The 18,827-nt window shown below is 31.0% G+C and overlaps 2 long non-coding RNA genes across 4 annotated transcripts in view; both read left to right on the forward strand.

The window, feature by feature from the left end:
• The window catches only part of LOC127718304 (uncharacterized), a 105,802-nt gene extending 100,266 nt beyond the window's left edge, over positions 1-5,536 (forward strand). Inside the window, exons 1-3 of one of the 3 annotated variants that reach the window (XR_007989720.1) lie at positions 1,859-2,005; positions 4,159-4,298; positions 5,213-5,536. This is a non-coding gene — a long non-coding RNA (uncharacterized LOC127718304). The other 2 variants (XR_007989718.1, XR_007989719.1) reach the window with 2 other exon arrangements.
• A 1,399-nt stretch (positions 5,537-6,935) lies between these two features.
• The window catches only part of LOC127718307 (uncharacterized), a 40,408-nt gene continuing 28,516 nt past the window's right edge, over positions 6,936-18,827 (forward strand). The window contains exon 1 of the long non-coding RNA XR_007989724.1: positions 6,936-6,969. This is a non-coding gene — a long non-coding RNA (uncharacterized LOC127718307). The remainder of the gene's footprint in view (positions 6,970-18,827) is intronic.

Genomic DNA, 18,827 nt, shown 5'->3' on the forward strand with positions numbered 1-18,827 from the left:
CTATAACTCAGGTGTCCGCAAAAAATTATGGTGAGCATTCAAAAATGACCTCAAAAGGGTATTTTTTAACTAATGCAAACCACATAAAAAGGGGGGTATATGTGATTATGATTAAAAATGAATATGAAAATATCAGTTATTAAATTACATTAATAAAATGCATATATTTAATAAAATCATAAAAAAATATTCTTTCTTTTAATCATTTATTATGAAAAATTATGTTGAAAATAGCCATTTTCAGCTTAAAATCATAGATATCCAGAAGAAGTAAAACTGGTCATCGGTTGCTATGGCAACTGATATGCTTAGCAACCAAAATTTTGCCATTTTTTGTTTGTTTCATCAAGACTAGTAAGTGTGCGAAGTTTGAAGAAAATCTATGACCATGCGTGCCACACTCCCTATATAAAAGTTTAAATAGTTACAGAGAACCAGTATTAATCTGTAATGTATTTAAGCTTGACTAGAAGTGGTTTGAACCAATTACACACCCTTAATTATTATGAGCTTGCCAATCACAATACGGCATCACCTTGGTCTCGTTGGAACTCGTTAAATCCCCCCAGCAAAAGAAGAGTTATGCTTGCATGCCAAAAGACTGACAAGGGGATATGGGATTTCATCAAATCAAATACGTCTGTGCTTTTTTTTTTAAAGTTCATGCGAATTTACAATTCATTTCATTAAAAGATAAGTAGTTCTATGCCTGTTGAAAGAAGGATCGGGGGGTGACGATGGTTCTAACAAATATTGATGTGTTTGTCGTCATTTAACGAAAGATTTTTAATTGTTGCATCCTAGAACAGGTCTTTAAAGATAAAACGAGAAGCATTTCGGATAACAGTGTGTTCAATAACAACTTGTCAACGGCAATGAGCTGAAACAACTGCAAGCTGCCATCCCGATTTTTTACCTTTTATTTACAAATCGATTTATCACAAAATCGTTTAAAACAATAAGAGCATTATATGCAACAGAAAACGTCTATGTGAAAAAATATTCAATGAGATACTAATTTTGGAGCGGCATGCGGACCAAAAATTTGCAGAAGCGGTAATTTTTTTTTTTTTTTTTTTTTTTTTTATTGAAAAGTCTATTTCTCCAAAAAAAGGAGCGAGACAATCCAAAAAACTATTAATCAAATCGGTGTGGCCTTAGCATGTGTAAGTAGAGAAATTAAACATATTTAATTCTAGTTGGTTCTTGTAATTTATGCAATATCGAAAACTAGTTTTAACCGGTAATTTCATTTGCAACGTGTACATTTTACGGCATCTTTTTGATTCAAACTTGTCAACAGTTATACAATTATAACAAAACAGTCCTACTTAAAATACAATTCGATATAAATCAATAGATATAACAAAACTAGCAATTGAATAAATGTAAGAAGGCGTCTAACGTACAACAATTAACACACATGTTCAAGGAATACTGATTATGAAAACATGTTGTGTGAGTATTACATTTTTTTAACTACAAACAACACTTCCTAATGAACTACATATGCCTTACTGTATGTCAAACACATAAAAATAAGACACAAATCGTTAGAAGTTGGTGTAGTGGAAAATGCTTTTGTGATTGTAGGTCTTTTTTTATTTAATTTTATTAAATTTTTTGATTATTATTTTATTGAACTCTTATGTTATCCCATTCATCATAAATTCAGTTTTCGTGTGTCATGTATGTTAGCTTTTGATTTGTTTTCTTTGCTTCGTTTCTTCTTTTGTTAGTGTTTCATGATTACTGTTTCCTTCGTATTGTTTTCTATGTTGGGTTATTTTTGCATGCATAGCTATGTTAGTTTCATATTGTTTTATACTTAATATGGCACAATATGTTAAACGTATTATTGTTCCGGGTCAATAACCAATCAAACACCTATGACCAAAATGTAATGACAAAAATAATATTTCATTGTTGAACTAAACGATATGCCTATTTCACAGGACTTCATTAAAATGTGAATAATAGTTTGTATTACAATGTAACAATTTTTGTAAGTGATATTTTCGAAGGAAGGTGTTTTATCTTTTTTAGCATGTATGCATTTCCGTTAGATATTTTCTGATCCTAATACATTAATGTGTGTCTAGAATTGATTAAAGCCAACAAGTATGTACTTGAATTGATTTATGCCAACAAGTATGTGTTTAAACAATAGGGTGACTGTCTATCAAAGGGTAATTATATTTATTACATTAAGTCAATAGTTGTATTTTATTGGCATTTTAAATATGCATGTATAAGTCTTATTTAAAAAATTATGTATTGTAACAAAGACTTATGGGATATCCAGTTTATAACATAAATATGATTTAATAAAACTAAACTAAAAATCATTCAAAACATTTCCATTGCAATGTGCCGGTATTTGTTATGTTCCGTGTCAGCATACTTTGTGTAAAATGAAAATACACTACAAGTCAATCGCAATAAGTTTTGGATAATTTCATATTTGGGAGTTCAAATTTTTGTTCTACCTTATAAATATCTTTATATTTTAGTAGTTCATGGAAAGTTGACAAGCGTTCGTCCTGACTTATACTTAGATAGTACAATTAAAAAAACTTACGCATTTTTTGTTTGCAAATAAGTAATGTATTAAAAAAAAATATGACTGAGCAGCAAATCTGTTCGTTGGATTATGACATGTCTTCATTCATCATGCATGTACTCTGCTTAATTATAAAAGTGAACTGCTTTTACATCTGTTGAATTTGATGTATGTTTAGATTTTCAATATGGAATGGATCTCGTGTTAGCAATACAATCTAATATGACCATATTTGGTCTGTTTACTCTAACAACATATTCCTTCAATTCATTATTTAGGTCAAAATGTATTACATTTAGCACAAATGAGAAGTGCAAACAACTACAAAGCTATTAATCGTATATGTTTTGATTTCATAAAATCAGTACCTAGCTCGAGTTAGTTAAGAGCAATAAGTATTCCTCTCTTACAACGTCTAAAGCAATTATGAAAAAGGTATTCCTCTCTAACATTGTCTAAAGCAATTATGAAAAAAAAAATATTCCTCTCTTACAACGTCTTAATCAATTATGAAAAACATTAAACTTAAACAAATTCGGTCCCTCCTTTTACGATTTCTAAAGTAATTTTGATTGTGCATCGTTTAAAATGATCGCTACTCATTGTTATGTTTCTTTGTTATTTTACTTTTATAAATTCCTTGCATTCATTTTGTTTTTATTGTAAACGTTATTAATTAAGGTGAATACAAAAAATATGTATCAATTGTTTTAAAACGAACCAAAAGTTCAAAGCGTAACTTTAGGACAATGCTATAAAAATAGTGAAATCGATATACAAATATTTCCGGCATCAAGCTGATGTGTATAACTGGCTATGACAGAGACTGGTTTTTAAATGTTTTATTTACTATAACATGTATAATTGACTCGTAATTTGCGAAATACACAAAAAGCACTTATAGGTCATCAGATGCCTCTCAATAATTCTATGGCACACAAGACATCTATAGTAATAACATACACGTACACGTAATCCAAGTTTACTGAAATTAAAAAATATATAAGAAGATAGCAAAAGTAGTACAATGAGAAAACTGAGAACAAACACAAGTACACAATAAGACAATAAATAACTAAATAGACACAACAAATAACATTTTTTCCCTAAAAGCGAAATTTATATGTTTTGTCGGGTTTTATTTTTATTGGGGAAGGTGGTATGATTTGAAAAGAAGGCAATACAACGAATTTCCAATACATAAGTATCACATGTCATGCTTATCATGCTTTTATTACACGCAAGTCTAAAATGTAAACCAATGAATTTTGTCAATGATATACTATATTGAGATTTAAATCAAGTATTTCAGTAATTTTCTAACTAATAAGAATGTTCAGTGTTAGTGTGGCAAATAACTTTATCTAACATAAAATATGATTAGTTTAAATGCTTTGTGTGATATTTGTCAGGTGCGTTTGGCTGATGTTTAATATTATATTAACGTTGTCTGTGTTGAGATATCTGCTTATTGATCTCGCTGTCTGTTATAATCAATAAATTGTAACTTTTCCTACAGAAATGATTCATGAATAATGCACTACATGTAGGTAACGGCCATTATATAACAAGACCTACTTTATGTTTTTGTCTAGATCTCTGAAAAGAAAATTACTGAGGACGCAAATGGTTATCTGAACTTGATCTATTTAATTAGGAGAAAACATGGAAACTTCCGATACATTTATGTCGTCAACTGGTGCAGACAATACTACCATGGTTTCAAATACAACAGGTAATCTTGGAAACGAAATATTGACGTTTCGGGTTTTCCTCTTGTTAAATTATATCGTTATTATGGAATCATGATGGTTTTGATTAGTATGCCAATTACTACTTTGCAAAATTGTTCATGACGTTATACTTAATCAGACATTGTATTGATAAGTCACATATATATGTCTCACTATTTGAATGTATGAAAACCGTTACTTGTTAATGTCGTACATGTTAAACATATGACATCTTTGAAAATAAAAGTTCACACTATATAGAAATACAACACGCGTACGATCTTGAAATGTATTATATTCATCTATAACAGTCGATTATCTTTCATATTATTTTCCACCACTTATAATAATTATACCGGTAAGTCTATATGTGCACATCACTGATTTCCATTAAAAGTGCGTTCAATTACAAATCCTTTCTGAAACTTCATAAAGCAAGGGTAAATCGATAGTTGTGACAGTGAAACAAACATTAGGATTAAATGACTCCAAAAGCTAGACAGTTCAGATTTGTGTCTTAATATATGTACTCGTCGGAAACAAACCAGCTATATCGTTTTTACTCTGTGATAAATGAAAACATTGTTAATTGAAATATGAATGGCGAGGTTTTAAAATACAACATGTTTGGAAAAAAATAGCATTATTTTTAGTGAGTTTCATTAATCATAGATATAACTCATATTATCCTAAGGTGTGTTCAACTGTCTCAACTTTCTATTAATCCTTAATTATGAAGTTTTAAAAGGACGTATGTTTATGAACACAATTTTAAGTCATTTAAAAAAAAACTGTATTTGTAATCCTAAAGTCTTTAGAAATTACACTTCAAAATTTTGCATTTCAGTCCAAGGTAGAAATATCGCAGTAAATAATGCACAATCCTGAATTTACATTATGTAGTTTATATTTTCAGAAGGATCACTTCCAGAAATATATATTTATATGATCAGTGTATCAGCTGCTCTGTTGTTGGTTTTGCTATCAGCAGCTTGTGCAAGTTGTCTACGTAACACTAGAAAACGATATGGTCGAGAATCTCGAATATTTAACAGAAAAAGTAACCGAAAATCGGCCTCTGACAGACCAGTGAGTAACGCTATGGAACTGAAAAGAGTGTCGTATATTTCTTCTTCAAGTGCAAGTAGAATATTTCCAAAACGAACACAACATCAGCCTATTGAAGTGTAGAGTTAATGAAACTGGACTCTGTAAATGGTCATGACTTTTATTTTAAGATAATCATTTATGATATGTAAATTATGTATATAACAAGCCGTTGTACTCGATTTGGTACAGTTATTAACACCTGTGGTACTTTCGTAACATTTTGTACATAAAGTTATACAAATCATGAATGAAAATAAAGATCGTGATAGATGAAAAAAAAAAACAACAGAAGAAGAAACAGATGAGAAAATATACAAACAGCTTGAAGTCATAGGTTTAAATGACAAAATTATAATAATATGACATGTAGCTGAGAGGTTGAATCCTAGTACCAATCTATCATTTATGTCCTATATTAAATGTTATGTTGTTATATCCTTTATACATTACATCATTGTGGTCTATTGAAGCGACATTCTTAAGGTTGCAATTCTGTAAATATAGACAATGCAATTTCCCATAGGAACTCTCTTTGCGGGTAAAACTGTTACACTTTTACTATGAAGTTTCGTGAAAAATAATATCCCAGAACGGAAAGTTTATATGCACTTCTATTTTATTCAAAGGTCAAAATATAGGGCTGTGCGGCATATTTTCAACATTTATATGCCCTGAACTTCTAAGAGTTTAAACTTATACTAAAATTCTATATTACCCTTACCTCCATATTTGGACCTCCTAAGAATTAAAATTTAGGCGCTACCATGTTTTTCTATACTGGTTACATTCCCAAGTGATGTCTCTATGAAATGAAACACAGAGATCATAAATGGGAACCATTACATTAACAAATTAACATATCTATGAATATTTTATATCTCCCCAAAAGAGGCGTGGTTTGAGAAACAGCTGTATTTACAAAGTGCAACCTTAACTGCATGACCGCTTTGGTGTAGTCATGGTAGAATGTTCGCCTCGAGTGCGAGAGATCATGGGTTCGAACCAAGGCCGGGTCACACCAAAGACTTTGAAATTGGTATTTGCTACTTCCCCGCTTAGGAAATGATATTAAGGAGTAAGAACAAAGACTGGTCGGCTCCGAGTCAGAATAATGTGTCCGAGTAGGGTTACAAGCCGTTCTACTGACTGTTACTTTTTGAACAAGCACGTTAAAAACAAGAAAGACACAACGTACATATATGAGAGTATTCGGAGTTACTGACAGTTATTTCAAAGCAAATAAAATCTAATAAAAAATAATGTATCAAAGACTAAAATAAGCTTTTTTATTAGTAAAAAGATTGACCAAATTATTAACCTATAAACCCAATGTTATGTTTTATTAAAATAATTGTAATTAAAACACATATTCACATTATTTCATTTCGGAAACAAATATTTCCCTGGTATAAGCACAAGAGGAAATCAATTTAATTTACAAACGCCGGAAATTTAGATAAATGATCACAAGTACTATTGATTTTTACATTTGATCAACAGTTTCTTTGATCTAATAGATTATAATTATAAAAGTTTCTAAAGTGGACAACATTCAAGATATATGTAAGTACACCAATACCCGTGATTGTATATACCTAAATCAGATTTTTAAAAGGAAATTATTAATTTTGGGTTAAGAATAGTATCATCAATAAAATAATGGAATCATCAATGGTATCGACAGAATAAATGCTGCATTGCTGTTTTAAAACTGTTTTTGCTTCGTGTGGCAATATATACGTTAGCGGCAATAAGTGAAATTAGGCATTAAGCTTAAATCCTAGGCAATAAGCTAACGCCTATGCATTAATTTATTGCCTGAAATTTTCATGCATTAAGCTTATTTTCTGAAATCTGATGAAGATTATTCAACCTATTGTCGAACATCGTTTCAGGCAATAAGTGAACTTTGTAATTTTGGTTTATCTTCCTAATACGTGTACATTCGGTGAAATATTCTTGATGAATAATATTTTAAAAACTATATTCCAAAACTTAATGTAAATATATTTCAAAGATCCTCAATGTTAAGTGTTTTTTCGTATTCAAAACAGAACTTACTGGTATTTTTTTGTGGTATTTCAAAAACAAAATATTTCAAACAAATAATTGTATCTAATGGAAAAGGGGAAATTGAAGATTCTATCTGAAAATTATTTAAAGAAAAGTCACTCTTCACTGGTCGAGCCGGTTTGAGCTGGTCAAAAATTGACACCTGAAGATATGAAATTTTGCCAATCACATCATCTTTCTATCTGTTTTATTGGATATGTAAAGTTTTCTTAAATACCCATCTTGTCTTTTCACTTCTTAATCTAGATTATTAGCATTGAAGCAACAACAAATTTCTTGGATCTTTGCGGAATATAAATTTGAATCAGAGAAAACAAAGATTGTCTACCCAAGGCAAAAGTACAATGACCATTTGGTAAAGTTTAATTTTTTCAAATCAGAGAAGAAGGCAGCTATAGACTATTACAATTTAAAATGGTATGATATTTTTTACTATTTGAGGACTTTTGAAAGACTGGTAACTAAAGTCAAAGAGAATGATGAGGGAAATTTCAAAGTTTATGTTTTTCTAGAGGAACTGTATGGTATTTTGTGAAAAACACATGCAGAAAGTGTCATAGCGGCCTATTATTATTATTATTAAAGACCGTATAATTAAACAACATAATAATGGTTATCCGAACATTTTCCATGATTCCATTGTACTATTTCCATTTTGTGAAAATTGTAACATGATAAAAAGTGCACAGGGAAGGCAGTAGTAGTAAAACCCGTTTTATTCAAAGAGTTTAACAATAGAGGACAGGTTCATTTAATGGATTTACAATCAAAGTAAGATGGAAACAATATTTTCTTATGGTGTACTACGATCACCTTAAACTATTTTATATTACTAGAGCTCTTACGTCAAAACGTGCTTCAATGGTGGCTTCTAATTTAATTTAGATTTTCACAATATTTGGTGTAACATAAGCAGCAAAGTGACAACGGTCGTGAATTTACAACTTAGGTTATATCTGAATAAATGAACTAGTTATTGTTCACTGGAAGCCAATACATCTCCAATCACAGGGAAGTATTGAGTGGTCAAACGGAAATATTCATGGCATGCTTACTGCATGGATGAGGAACCACAAATTAACAGTGGTCAAATGGAATCAAACTCGTCCATAGACAAAAGAATTCTGCTCTACACAAAGGTATTGGACAATCACCAGGTGCAAATGCTAGAAAAACTTAAAACTGTGAAATAGTCTGTGCCATAGCTCCGCACCAAGCGTTAACAAAAATGTCAATACAATTTTCTATCAATATAAAAATAAGAAGATGTGGTATGATTGTCAATGGGACAACTATCCAACAAGTATACATATATTTTAAGAGGTTTGTTCAATGAGTTTAAATATCAATATTTCACTTCATGTAATTGACATTTAAACTTCAACGCTTATTATTTTATTATGTACAAAATGTATTTTAACTTTGAATAAATTTCTTTTTATTTTCTCTCATTTTCATTTTAGGCATTAACATTAGTGCCTCGGCATAATGTTCAGGATTTAAGTTTAAATTCTAGAATTGAAGACTAATGCCTATCCTTATTTAGACTTACTGCCTAGGCGTTAGCTTATTGCCCAGGATTTCAGCTTAATGCCTAATTTTACTTATTGCCGCTAACATGTATACTATCGGTCAAAATTGTTCAGAAATACATGGACAATTGAAAAGGGTATACAAAAAACAAAACAGCAGTTGACAAATACATATAGGGAAACATAGTACCAGTCAACATAACATCCGAAACAAGTGCGTAACATGAACATTATTCAAATCTGGGGTTAAGAATGTTGATAAGGACAAACTAACCAAACCTATTGTATAGGCTGTCTTATTAAAATATGCTTAATACAATGCACACTTCAGAAAATTATTGCGTTCAAAAGCATGTGGCAACGAACACGAATGTGTTGTTCCTTACAGCAAAGCAATACAATGCCTTAGTACATTCAAGTCAGTATATTTTGCTAGAAAAAAACCATAATCATAATTCCTAAATTATCCTCAGAGTACACTGGATACTTCCATTGATGCAACGTACACGTTGATGTCTTGTGTGTGTGTGTTTTTTTTATTCATCTAGTGTGTACTATCAAAAAAGATATAGAATGGATAATCTTTACAAAATCATTCTACCAGCAAGGTAAAACAAAACTCCATGACTCATGATGCATACTGTATAAAAAAAACATGATGTAAACTACATTATTTGATAAAGTATTATTTTGTTTTCGTTTTCAATTTGGACCACAATCTGCCTTAACAATTGCCCAATAGCGAAATCCATAACAGAGTTAATTAATTGGTTTTTTTGTTGTTTTTTTTATTGCTGAAAAGGTATTTTTCGTGATACAAATTTAAAAAAAATATATATCTATGCTTATTCTTCACGTGAAATAATATATGCTAAATATACAGTGTTTGGTAAATAGAAATATATATATATATTTTTATATTTAGCCTGTGCCAGTGGACAAACGGTAGATACAATAGCAAGATGGCAATAATGTGTCCATGCTGCTCAAGGCAATTCGCTGAAAAGTCAATAAACATTTCGTTAAATACTGAAAACTGTTCAAACTCAAAAGGTAAATTTAACATCATAAAAGTCAATATTAATAAACACTGCATTGATGGAGCGGAGATTTGAAGATCCTATGGTTTGCAATTCAAATATAGACGTTTATTAGAAGCTGTCTTAACTAAACAATATCATGCTGTTATGAAACATTTTCGATTACCTTCATTTCACAAATTAAGATGTTTAAGAGAATAAAGATACAATCATGGTTTTTGGTATCCTGTTGATTGCATATGTAACTGCGTTCATCACATACAAGGCATTCACAAGATATTGTCAAAGATCCCACAAACATACCACAAAGTACAAGAAACTAATTACTGTCTAGGTACCATAGACAGCAAGTGATGGTAGGAAACGTTTATCCGGCATGTTGCCGTCGATACTGAACTGTTACAATGAAGAAATGTATTGGTTTTTTTTAATAAATTCTGTTCTTCGACCTTTCCAAGTTGATGTTAACTGCCTGCAAGAAAACATCTAAGAAATTCGTAGACATTTCAAGCAAAACAGTTTTGTTTATTCACAAGATTATATCTGTAGACCGGTGTTCAGCATTCAGATATAATGCAAATGATTGTACTTTGTAGACTAGGACAACTTCAAATGCGATATATTAGGTCTTTTCCCATCCTGGATTACAAAACAACAGAAAAACAATTGGTCTATGTCTTTAATGAAATGTGCAAATTTAAAAAAAAATGTAATTCATTTGTAAGACTGTTTATCTAAACTACAATATACATCGTGTAAATTATTGGAAGAATTTTGTTTTGGCGACTTGTATGCAAAAAAAAAAAAAAAACGCGTACAGTTTTAATTTTTGTTTCACAATATGTCATGTCATATGAATATACAAAAAGTACAATGAGGTTTAAATGTTGTATTAATGTTTGTATTCGTTCAGCATTTCACAGTGAATTATCTGACAATGTGTGGATGTGTCGATATTCTATGAGAAACAGCAAATAACGTTTTGAACATGTTCATTGCGGACATTTTCCTTTAAATTTACAGTGATTTGGGATCAACAGTAACTGTTCATTGTGGACTACATTAGCATTACTGGGTTCCCTATAAAAAGAAATTTTCAAAAGGGTAATGTGGTATGAAGACTGAAATCGACAATAAATGTGTTTTAAGTTTACAATCATTAGTTGGTTGAACAATACGATGTTTTTTTTTTTCTCAAATCGCTAGCTTAATGTTTTCTTCGCAGCCGAAGATCTTTTGGCAACAGAGAAGTCATCTGATCTGTAATTTGTGTCCTGGACCACTCTGTGACATTTTTCCTGAATGTGGATCAGATGTCTATACAAATTTTGCAACCACAAATTTCTCTCAGAGAACAAATTTAACAGAAACTGTCAAAGACATGATATCAACATCAACAAGCTGGTAAACAAACATTACAAAATTACCTAAGATAACCAGTAATAAAATGTATTGCACATAACCTGGTTCATAAACAATTATAATATACGTCTGTTTCATAAGAATCAGTATTTTTCACTGACTAACAAAAATTGAGAGTCATTCAAAGATTATATTTTATGTCTGTATAAAATGACAACATTACATTGGAAAACAAACCAAACATTAAAAAATCAGTTCATGGTTGTAGCATAATTATGCAAGTAATTGAATGGTTCTGTTTGTAGTTTTATAGGGTTGTAAAGGGTTGATTGTGCGCACATTTTTAATATGATGAGCGGAAACAAAAGGTTTGATCAACGCTTGTATAGCACAATTAAATTGCGAAAAGAATCATGTTATTCTTAAATCAAGACATAAAAAAGTTCAATGGGAGACATTTTCCTTAACTTAAAACTTTGAATGACAATGAAATACACTTTCAGCAGCATGATAATTACATCTGAATAAATTTTAAAATAAGAAGATGTGGTATGATTGCCAATGAGACAACTCTCCACAAGAGACTAAATGGCACAGAAATTAACAACTATAGGTCACCGTACGGCCTTCAACAATGAGTAAAAACCCATACCGCATAGTCAGCTATAAAAGGCCCCGAAATGTCAAAATGTAAAACAGTTCAAACAAGAAAACTAACAGCCTAATTTATGTACAAAATAATGATCGAAAAACTAATATGATATACAGTAACAAACGACAACCACTGAATAACAGGCTCCTGACTTGGGACAGGCACATACAGAATGTGGCGGTGTTAAACTAGTTTGAAGGTGCGCCAACCTTTCCCTTAACCTGAGACAGTGGTGTAACAGTACAACAAAGGAACAAACTATAAAAAATCAGTTGAAAAGGGCTCAACTTATCAGATCGATAAAAAGCAGAAATACATCATACAAAAACACAGAGTGGACGTAGCAGAGTTCTTATACATCCCAAAAACAAAAAGACACTAAGTACAGATCTGAGAGTACTCGCAGTTACTGACAGCTAGTTAAAAGCCAATAACAACTAATACAAAAAATCATGCATCTAAGACTAAAATATCAATCAATACACATCCAACATCCAAAAGATTTAGTGTAAAGATGTCATTAACAATCAGAGATAAACATGACCCTGTGCAATGCCAAGATGCAGGTATCAACAGATTGTAGAATGTGCATATGTATATAAAATAATGCTTAGTTTGATCTTAATTTATTGGTAACAACATCAATATTAATACCAATAAAACAATATTCAAATATCTAATTATAGTGTTGAATTGGTTACCTCTTAGAATAAGTTTATTTAAAGGGTTGATAGGTTTACCCGAATTGTATCTTAATTTCCGGACTCGGTAAACAACATCTGCGTAAATATTAGGATGTGTTATCCCGTTAAAAACAACCAAACTTCCAAACCAAATCTCTATATCTATGGAAGAATTGTAAAGGTTTTAAGTAATTTGTGGTACCGAAATCCCTGGCTTAATAATTTACCACTAATACACAGATTACGTTCATTGAAATTCAAAACGTCACAGCAAACACGGGCATAGCGAACGAGTTGAGATATATACACACCGCAAGATGGTGCCTAAGGAACATCACGGTCCAAAAAAAGAAAATTAACAATAGGGAACGATAAATTGTCCCTTTTGTCGTAAATTTTAGTGTAGAGTTTTCAGTGTAAACCTGAAATATCTAAATCTAGGAAAGGACAGTTATTACCGTTTATATTTGATTTAATTAAAGTACGTTATTTTTAGGTAAATTTCGGAAGTATATTTAGAAAATTCTTGATTATTTAACGAAAAAAATATCATCGAGATAACGATAAGTGTTGTTGAATTTATCAATTAAATGCAATTTATACGGGTCTTTACTAAGTTTGTCCATGTACCATAACGGTACAAGAACAAGTCTGCTATTAAAGGGGCGCAATTGGTGCCCATAGGAATACCTACAACCTGTCGATAAACTTTATTGCCGAAACGTACATTAATATTGTCAAGGAGAAAATTAACAGCTTCAATCATCTCATCACACCTCCAGTAAGTATATCTAGCATTACCTTTCTTATTAAAGAAGAAGGCTTTAAATGAGTAGCAGCAAATATATTTGCATTCAGATTTACCAAACGACCATTTAATTAAATAGGAAAACTTTAGTGTAATATGATTGTGTGGACGGGTAGTGTAAACAGTTAAAAAGGCAAAGCTGTCAACAGAATTAAAAGGACCATCAAAGGCTCGTAATTTATCTTAAACATCCAAAGAATATTTTACACTCCAAAAATAGTTAATTCCACTATTTTCATATGTTTTATTACAAAAGTTAATAAGTTCTTTGAGTAAGGAACTAATTAAAAGCATTGAAATATTAGTTGTAGAACACTTACTAGAGGTCGCGATGAAACGGTATTTTACTGGTTTTTTGTGTAGTTTAAGTAACCAATACATAGTAGGGACCTTCAAATGTCCAGAGGTCTTAATCTGTGATGTGGTTATAATATGATTGTTTACTATATGACTCTCTGTGGTGCGCACGGACTTGAATGTAGAAGAATTTAAAATTTCATTCTTAAGAACGTCCGTGTAGTATTTACGACATACCACCACCACATTGTTGGCTGCTTTGTTTGCCGATACAAACACAAACCGCTTTGCGAGTACTTGAAGTTTGTTTCTTATTCTAGATTGCACATTTCTAAATGAAATTTTGTTCTCGATATTGCCGTCAATTTTGAAATTTTCTTCAGGACCGAGTCCAAATCGAGGATACACAAAATACACAAAATAATTAGATATTACAAGATACAGTTCATCAATCACTTTCATTACAAACAAACTTACACAAAAAGCATTCCACAAGAACAATGAAGAAGTGTATCTGTTAAATAATAATTATCAATAGCCCGTTAAAAGTAAAAGAGCTACAATTATGTCAAAATACAATTAAAATTGAATGGATTAGTGAGTATGATATAATCACGAGACGAGTAAAATAGCTTATCTACTTTGTAAACATTTGACTCTAACTGTTATTAAATCAAATGTGTAGTAGCAATTGAACAACACGAAAGGTGCCACATGTCGAAGAGGTTTTCATACAATTCCGCAAGACCTGAGACAAATCCAGATTCTTTATGAGTTTGTGTTGTTCACTCTTTAGTTGTATTTGTTGCGTTTTGTATTTTGTTGTATCATGATGAGTTAATTGAATATACCTTTGGTATCCGCCGTCTGATGATACAAGTGAAATGATCAATATGTAACTGTATATCTACAATTAAACCCTATTGAGCACATAGCTCCTTACGTATCTACTTATTTGATCCGTCCCTAACTTCCAAATGGTTTGGTTTGAGCGTTCCTGGTAAAAGTTAAACCGGAAAAGTGTTAAGGACGCACGAACTGTGCATAGTGTTACTTTCATATAACAATATATTTACGCAACTTGATTGAAATCTTCATAAATATCCATCGTTTAGCCTTTTGAAATCTAAAAGAAAAAAGAATAAGAAGAATTACTTAAATGTTAAAAGTAAAAATAAAATAAAATACAATCAGATGTGTAGCAAAGAGATTTGAAATTGAAAGGTGGTAACACTATATTGAACTAGAAATTGGACTTTCTGTCAAATGGTGTCAAACACAAAAAAAAATATATATATATATAGACAAACACGCTATTTTATTTCGGAAATAAGCGTTTCCTTGATAGAGCAATAACAGGAATTGATATCAATGATATGAAAAGAACAATATAAATTGTTCAATAGTATTTCCATTCATAAATACAATCACTTTGACGGGCGTAAAAATGAAAGACTGCAGTGTCTGGGTGAGTATCTATATTTTCGAGTTGTACATACTAGAAATGTTAGGAAGGGAAGTAAGTATTTATGAATTCATGGGTCATGTGTAAAGACGACCAGTTCTTTGAATATTTATCAACGGTAAGCATATGAAGGTGGTACCATGGATGCATGGGGTAATCATACCAATATCAAGTTGGAAAGAACAAGAAAGATAAAGACAAAAAGATGGAGAGAAACAAAGTAACCGATAAATTAATTTTACACAACGATATACAGGCAGATACGAAATATAAAACCATGTTGGATTTGTGCTACCCTGCAGTGCATGAGCGATCATAATCCGTTAAATCCCTATTTGAAGATATGAATAATGAAAAAAACACTTAATAGGTATTATAAAAGTCCAAACATGCTATCCGATATTTATATTTGAATATGTAGACATACTGTTTTGTAGTTTATTCCTCCCGTGAAATACTCGCATAATAAATTGTAGCAGCATTATCTCCATTAGACACTACAATGTATTTGTTTTTCTTTTGCCATATCTAATGATCTCGACGAATTATTTGGGGTATATACTAAACGGTTTGGCATGTTGATTGAACATGAACGCTTTAAATCATACACATTTTACGTTAAATCATTTCATATGTAGATATAAGAAGATGTGGTATGAGTGCCAATGAGACAACTCTCCGATCAAAGTCAAAATTTGTAAAAGTAAACCATTACAGGTCAAAGTACGGCCTTCAACACGGGGCCTTGGCTCACACCGAACAGCAAGCTATAATGGGCCTCAAAAATGACTAGTGTAAAACCATTCAAACAAGAAAACCAACGGTTTAATCTATATAAAAAACAATAAAAGAGAAACACTTATGAACCACATCAACAAACGACAACCACTGAACATCAGGTTCCTGACTTAGGACAGGTGCACACAAATGCAGCGCTCAATATTTCATGTTCTGAATAAATTTAATTTTGGTTTTGATTTCTATTTTTTAAAGTTCATGTGTTGATCTGTGATACAACGTGTACAATGCAAGAATAGAAAATATACATATGTGTTGAGAAAAATGTAGGGCTAGATTAGTATTTTTCTGCAAATGAGTATTAACTCTTGTTAATTTCAGAGTGTTCAATTAAGCAGCACAGACATAATTAAGAATAGCACTCAACTGCGCTATGGGTATCCAATGTTCTCGTGAATTTGATAAACAGTTCATTAACAAATCGTTTAATCCTAAAATTGTACACCGGAACAGGCAATGATTTCAGACGTTAAAGGTAATTGCTATAGCATAATACATTTGTCTACATGTTATAGTGTACGTTAAACAATACATTCATGTCTCCCTGTCACTATGAAGATCCTTAGTATTTCAAAATAGTGGTTGTAGATAAACTCATGTAACTATATAGATACACATCTACGTGTTTTTTTTTTATAGAATCATTTACTGGAATTCATGATTAAGTATGGTACCTCAGGATGTATACTACTTAAACTCACTTCAACATGAAACATACAAACATACAAAAACAAATAATAAAAATAAACAAGGCCTTGTATTTCCTGACTTGGGACACATGTAAAAATATGTTCAACATGTTTTGTGAGCCCTCTATACCTCTGGCGAATGTGGAATACACACACACACATACAGCAAGACGCTCACAGCAAAACTAATTTCAAAAGAAGTCAGAGTGCAATAAAAGAATATGTAACAGAAGAAACTATGCAAATAGCTATGATAATCAACTGATTACTATCAGTTACTGACATGCCGGCTCCAGACTTCAATTAAACTGATTAAAAACAATGTCTTCATCATATGGAAATCAACTATGCATATATATGTTGTTTGTGCTGTATTTAGACCCGTCTACCAAGAAATTTGTTTTACATGCACACGTATAAAAATTGCGTTTTTCGTCCAACCCAATGATAGATTTGAGCGTTGTTTTCAATTTAGACTTGTGTATATATATAATATATATATACAGAGGGGTCTAAATACAGCACAAACAACTTTTTCCAAAAGACCAAAAAGTGAAAAAGTATATTTCAACAAAACGCATTTGACTAACAGGTCGAGCAACTGATGTTCTTAAACCCTGCTGACTGCCATGGCGATTGCAAAATAAACGTATCACAAGATGTAACAAAATGGATCTAAGTATTGATTTAATACCAAACAGAAAACAATAAACTTGCGGAAAAGATGGTATACAACAAACATGAGGTGCAAAAATTTGTACCCCATATCCGGATTTCGACAATTAAAGTCTCTTCAGTGATGTTAGGAATCTAAACAGTATTTGGAAAGCCATACACTTGACCTGAATTTAGGATAGACTCTTGAATTTTGTAGAGTCGAAATAGAATGAACGGATCATATAAACCTGAAGGAGAATATAATACAAATCGAAACGAAAAAATATAAACAAGTCTATAAATATATATATCGTTTTTACTTTTATTTTTTGTCGGCAATATTTATTAGTGTAAATGTTCAGTTTCTTTCTCTAAACTCATATTCTGCCATCACAATTAAATACGTTTGATGCCTCGTAATGGAATTTTTTACACATTTCATGAATCTTATTAGTCTATATTAATTTACATATTTTGTAGACAAAAATTAAAAGTTTCAATATTTCTTGTTTAGTTTTTAATCACGTGCTAACAATATAATGACTACTTTTTATTTCTGAAGTTGGATTTATTGAAATATTTTGTATATATACAATTTATATATTGGAACTACAAATTAAAAATCTGTTTATTTAAATTTATTTATGGTAGTAATATTTCCTCTTTTCAAACGCTTTTAAACAATATTCTAATACATTGTACATAAGGATGATTTGTTTTTTACAAATAATGAACTATATTAGTCTAAGGTGCTAGAACTGTTGTCTTCTGTATTTAAAAGTTTCAATATTTATTATTTTTCTATTATATCATGTACAAGTATTAAAATGTGATTGCATATTTGATGCGTTTTATAACCACGGTTTATGATAGTAATGAATTATTCAAAACACAAAAGATTGTATACCCTCAGTGAATACATTGTCTAACGTCCCATGATTTAGCACACTGTTCGGAATTTTCGATAATACTTGTTTCTAACTTCGTAATTGACTGACCTTTCAACTGAGTGATTCGATCGCAACTTATGAGCCTTCTGTACAACAAACCCTCGTCTGGCGTATCAAATTATACTCCTAGATTCCTTAATGATGAGTGTTGTCAGTACAAATCGTATCGTAAGACTAGACAGATTATGAGCTGTACAAGACGACAGATACTGAAAATTGTTTTGGCAATAATCAAAATTGCATGATAATTTAGTGAATATAAAACATCATATACTCATGGAAAACACAAAAGTAAACTCAATTTAATACCTTGATAACTTAATTATATCACTGTAAAACAAGTAAAAAACAAACAAAAAAACAAAAACTGAAACACATTGATGTGTTTTGAATATTGCAACAATTAACGTGACAA

This window comes from Mytilus californianus, unplaced genomic scaffold, assembly GCF_021869535.1.
Source record: "Mytilus californianus isolate M0D057914Y unplaced genomic scaffold, xbMytCali1.0.p SCAF_10, whole genome shotgun sequence".
Classification (NCBI taxonomy): Eukaryota; Metazoa; Mollusca; class Bivalvia; order Mytilida; family Mytilidae; genus Mytilus; species Mytilus californianus.